Source organism: Scomber scombrus, chromosome 1 (genome assembly GCF_963691925.1).
Source record: "Scomber scombrus chromosome 1, fScoSco1.1, whole genome shotgun sequence".
Taxonomy (NCBI): domain Eukaryota; kingdom Metazoa; phylum Chordata; class Actinopteri; order Scombriformes; family Scombridae; genus Scomber; species Scomber scombrus.
In genome coordinates this window covers 31929033-31935330 of record NC_084970.1, presented here as the reverse complement: position 1 = coordinate 31935330, position 6298 = coordinate 31929033, and positions in this window count along the sequence as shown.

Sequence of the window (6298 nt, the reverse complement as noted above, 5' to 3'; positions counted from 1 at the left end):
TTAAGCTCTTAAAGGACAATGGTGGTCATGCGTATTCGAGCCCTTTAACTACAATCTGTCTGCACAAGTATTCTGGACTTTCATTTATTTTTATTTTATTAGTTTATTTGTCAGGGACAGTGCATATTAATAAACATATCTGTAAATATGCCAAAATTAGCCCAAAGGCTAGTTTTCATCTGTTGTCCCTGGCCAGGTGCGAGTTGGCATATTTGGTATGCTGAACAGACCGAGAGAAATGACAACTAACTAGAATTATAAAACGGCCCTGCTGTGCTGGCGAGAGAAAGAAAAAAGAAACAGAGAGAGTAATGCTGACACAGAACAGATCTAACGGTTGACATTGATTAAAAGAGAAAAAGATATGAAAGCAGGAGAAAGAGTGATTAGTCTGCATGGTGTCTAATAGGAAATTGAAGGTGAAATGTCCAAACCCTTTCAGTAGCAAGAGAAGAGTAATAGAGACAGCCAAAGCCAACATCTTCAAAGATCAATGCATTCTAATCCCGGACACATGCACGCATTAATGATCTCTTAACCTCTCACACCTTTTTCTGCAGCCCCCTGTGTGTCTCAATCTCTCTCCTACTCTTTCCCTCAGTGCTATTTGCTGAACATCTGAGGTTTCCAAACTCCCTGGTCAAACACAAGTTGGCGACGAACATATAAAAACTGCCTCCCACTGAAAAGTTGTCTCATCTCTAGAGAGGCACTCTTCTCTTGATTAATATCTCACCGTTTAATGACGCAATTTTGCTGGAAAGTTCAAGATCATTACCAACCAGAAAGTGAGAGGTGCATACATTACTAGCGACTAAAAACAATGAGACTGCCAATTCGTCGATGAATAATATAGGCAAGCTTGGTGTACAGGATGTTGTATATTTATGGGAACCCATTTGCTGCAGCTGATATTTGTAACCGGGAATGCGTAGCACACTGTGTTAAATGAAAAATGAAACCACTAAAGCAAAAACAGTGAGCATTTGGAGAAAGTCGAGCAAGAATATTCCATGCAGGAAATCAGATAGAAACAGGATGTCTTCTCATCCACTGTGAGGAGATTACTTTCTTTCTTTTTTTTTCAAATGTAATCATACAGACCTCCTCTGAGGATAGAAATAACTTCACTGTTTGGAATGAACTTATTAAACTATTATTATCATTACATTTTTTTATAAATTAAGTATGGACCTGTCTTGTTTCTTTCTTTCTTCTTTTAATATTCGTGTTTTCATGAACGGTCGTCTTTGAACTTGCTTACATTGTTACAAAGATTGTTGTTCTTTTTATTATGTTTTTTTTTTTTTTTTTACAAGATGACAATAAAAGAAGAAAAGAAACATACCAAGAAACATAGGGAACCTTGTAAATGTACTCAACACATGTTAGCTAGCAGGCAAATCTGTATAGTAAAAGAAGGAATTCTGGTCAAAAATTGTAGTGACAGTCTATCAGTCAACTATGTTGTTCAAATTAGGTTATATAGATATTCAAAATTATTTTATATATACTATTTATACATACAAATACATTAAGAACTTCTGGGCTCATTGATAGGGTCTGTCAGTCATATCAGGGAAACGAGCAGTCATAAGAGTACACCTTAAACCTGCAGGACAATCCAATTTAGGATCAGTTTTAAAGCATAACGACTTTATGTAAGAACAAATCAGTGTTATAAAGTGTTATAAATACATTACAGAAAGAATGTGAAAATAAAAGTACAAGAAAAGTCATTTATGAGGCCTTTTATCTTTGCTTTTTAATAGAAACTGTTTTAATTAAAGCTGGATGATATCTCAAATTACTTTGATTAGTTTTTTAGTTTTTCACATAATGTATAAGATATCCAAGTGTTAAAATCACATTATTACAATGCGCACAAAAGCTTATATTTAGTCAAAATTATGTAGACTGTGGTGACTGTTACAATAAATTCATTCCTTGCTCAACTGTCCTAAAAAAATATATATATTATGTTCCGAGGCAGAAAATAAAAATTGATTTAAACTGTGAATTGATGTTGAAGAAAACAAACCAAAAAAAAACATTTTATTTGATTTTATGGCAATATTGCCCAGCCCTAATTTGAATAGAAAACATCGGTTTTGTCTGCTTCCATCAAGGTTTAAGTCAACCAGTATGCTAATTTAAGCCTTAGTACATGACTTATGTACCTACAACTACAATCAGTGCTGGTTGTGGTTATGTGAAAGCACTGCAATAGTATTTGTGTCTGTCTATGTTTCTGTAAAGCCTTGGAGCTCTGACTCAGGATCCCCGTGTCAAACTGACAAAGATTTGCAGCCAAAATGTCAGCGTCTGGTGGTATACAGTGCTAAAGCTGCTGCTGTTGAATTAAATGAGTTCAAAATGTTAAGTTTTTTTTCCTGCTAAGAAAACACAGTCAATAAGTGTAGCTTGTTGTTTGTTAAGACCGGAGGCTGTGTTCCTGCTGGTTTCACTTCCCTGACTTGCTCCACGGCCCAGTATGTCCTGCCAAAGAGAGACTGTGCAGCTCACACACACACATACACACACATACACACACACACACACACAGTGCTCTCCCACCAAATAGCCCTCAGCTCTGATGCACTGGAAACTAAAATGGATGGGAAACCCTGTGGTTTCACATGAGGGCAAGGGTCTGTGGACCCTCAGATTTACCTTATATCCCACCATGCACAAGCACAGTATACTTTGTCAATTAAAACTACATATACTCATATAAACTCACAGTGATACAATTTGAGGCAAAGACATATTTGTTTTCAGGGTGTGTAGCGTCTCTTGGGGAGACTAAGATATTCTTATCCTTTTGATCAGAAGATAACTGTGGTTTCAGTGATAATTATGCCAAAGTGTTACTATGAAATCAAATGTAAAAGGCTGATTCTCTAAATCTGGGACACCTCATGTCCTTTGGATATTCCTAACATTAAACATGTCTAAATAATTTTTGTCTTGTTTTAGATTTTACATCATTTTTGTAAGAATATAAGTGAGAATTTCAATTCACTTTTAATCACTTACTTTCCATTAAATTACTATATTTTAAAATGGTTACATTTTTAAAATTTATATAAAAAGAGATTGAGCGCTAACACACCTACAACCCACTGAGCAATAACATTTGTGTGTGTGTGTGTGTGTGTGTGCGTTCACCGAGTTACCCAGTCAGAAATTAGCTGTACCAAAAATCTATATTTGCTGCTTAATGCACTGTGTTTTCCAGAGTTTAATCCGTAGCTGAATTCTAAGTGGACATTTCTACACTATGTAGCACCCTTAAACCTCTCACAATGTAATGATGTTGGGTTCAAAGCATGTTATGACATAAAAACTACCCCAAATGGTGGACCTTAAAAGCTTTATACATATAATTAGTTTTTGGACCATTCTAACCACATTAGGTTTTTCGCATGAGCTGTTAGAACCACTTACAGCGTCAGGAAATGAAAGGAGAGAGAGTACAACAGCCTTATAGAAGTGGTTTGCTTGCAACAAGGTGACGGGGCAGAGCAGATGGTGTGGTATACACTTTACTCTACTGTACGGTATAAATGCCCAACCATTGTAGAAAAAGCCTTTAAATAAAAAAACAAAAAAACAATAACATTGACTTCAATGAGTAGACATTGATTGGATGTAGCAGAAATGTCCTGTAGGCCACCTGATAGGTCATTCATTATCTGGAGGCTTTGAGCTGATGATAGATACTACTACTATTGAAAAGATCACACTGTTTCCTTTACTAATCTTTCCTCAAAATGACACCGCTGTTGCTTATCTACTCTGATAAAGCTGTATCACTTTCATGGATTATAGGTGTGGCTCAGGAGGCAGAGCAAGCCCTCCACTAATAAGAAGGTCGGTGGTTTGATCCCTGACTCCTCCGGTCCACGTGTAGAAGTGCCCTTGGATAAGATACTGACCTCCAAATTGCTCCTAATGGCTGAGCTACACCCTGCGTGGTTGCTTGCCACCATGGGTGTGTGAGTGTGTCAGTGAATGGTTGAGTGAGCAGCAGAAAAATACTGTAGAGTGCTTTGGATAAAAGTGTCTTATAAGTAGAGCCATTTACCATGTATGGTTTTGGGTGTTCTATATGTCTGTGTGGGTTTCCTCAGGGTATAATAATCCATAGGCAGGCAAGTTAAGGGAACTGATGACTATGAGGCCACACAGGATTAGTCCAAACTCAAGTTACATTTTCCATCCTACTAAATCCTGCTGATGTGCTTTTGCATTTTCGTACACCTGTTCCAATTTGTGGTAAGTTTGCTTAATGGGTTCCTCATCAAACTTCTAACCATTGTTACAAGCAAACAGCGCCAACACCAGTAAAGAGAAAAAAGCTACCCAAACCCAACATACATATATTCATTTTCATAAAGAAAAATTACATCTCATCCAAAAGATACCCAAGGACAGTTAGACTTTATCTGAACAGACCCAAGGATACTTAGATCTAAAATGTGGGTTGACCAAAATAAAAGAGAGAACACTGGCACTAAAAAACATTTTTTGGTCTCTTGGGAAGATTACATGATCATGGCTATCTGCTTTGATACATTTGGACTCTATGTCTGTTTTTAGTTACTAGGAACCAAGTAGACCTTTGAAGATCACATCTACACACAACTGAAGATGGTTCAACACCGACATCTGCAACCAGGCTGCAAAGAAGTAAATCACACAAAAAAAAATGGTGCCATCACGTTGGGCTTGAATGTAATTGTCTGCTCATACATCAGGGAGGAAATTGATCACGCCTGTGTGGAGGCACGAATGTCATTAATAATGCACATAAAATGCATGACGGTTAACGGAACCAATCTCAGACCACCTAATTAAAGTGGACTCCCAGGTCCTGCTTAGCAAAAGCATATATATTACCAAATACTTAGGCAAACCATTTCCAGCTTTGGCCAAAATAGCCAGTCTTGTCCATACTGTAAAGGTGAATGTCAAAGAGTGTAAGTGTTTTCCTACTTGCCCTACCACTGTAACAGTCAATCTGTCAAGGGAATACCTCGTCTCTCACCAAGTGCACACCGGGACAGACTCTAGCTCCTGGTGACCCTGAACAGGATAAGCAGTTTAGAAAATAGATGAATAGATGGATCTGTTTGATATATCGTCTCACTGCGCTCGCCATCAGTGTCCAGAGGATGCTTTTCCAATTCAGAGTCAATCAGGGAGAAAATGAAAATCTCACTGGGCTGTATTATTTATACACAGAGACCCTGCTCTTTTCATGCTGCGATCAGCAGTTTGCCCTTATTAGGCACAGACATAAACACATGCACATAAAACTCACAAGCTAAAACAAAGTCAAACATCTTTTGCATTCATGTGCTATATATTTTATAGCAGGAAGGATTTCCTACATTACTCCAGCTACAGTATCTACCCATATGCCAAGAAAAACAGTCCAGTTTTCAGCTTGGTGAAAAAGCATTTTTCAGATAATCCAATTTGCTTTTAAATTGTTGATTTTAATTAAAAAGTAGAATCATTTAGTTGTACCATAAATAATCTTATCTGTAATTCCAAATTTCCAAAAAATTGGAGATAGGCGTACATTACTTTTTTTTTAACAATATCAAAGTACTGGAAATTAAGGTAACGCTAGCATTAAACTCAAAAGCAAACCCCTCCACCCTTCCTGCATCCTCATGATTGCACCGGACGTATAGATTCCTCCCCGTGAACTGAAAGTAACAGAGCTCTTTGATTTGTCTAATGAAGGTATCAGGAGGTTGCTAGCCTGTGAGTAAGCCATACTGACCTCCCCTAGCACTTAATGCTAGCTTACAGCCTCGGTACGAAATCAGAAGTCCATTTACATATTGATTGACAGCCCTGACTCACCTCTGACTTTGGCCTTCTCTGATTGGTTAGACGGGATAAGCTTACTTAAAAATGTGGAGGGAATATCTCTGTACTGCTGCAAAGCTGTTCAATGAGTCTGGATCGCAGAAGCCTTTGCCAATACTACTCCACACTGAGATGTACTTTGGAGCATATTTCAGTTAAAAGTGTAAGAAAAAAATGATTGTACTGTAGCTTTAATAATTAGTATCCTGCCCCTGTCCCATGTGCAATGACCTACAGACTACTTCTTACAAATTATTTCAAAGAATGCATTTAAAGGATCCTGTTTTGTTCAAAGGTTGAAGTGTCTTTTAATGAGGATATGTTGCTGTGACAAGATTTAGCAGCTAAGAGAGAGTAAGTACCCTAAGCACAGGGATAAAGTCCCATTTCATTTAATGTTAATACCATT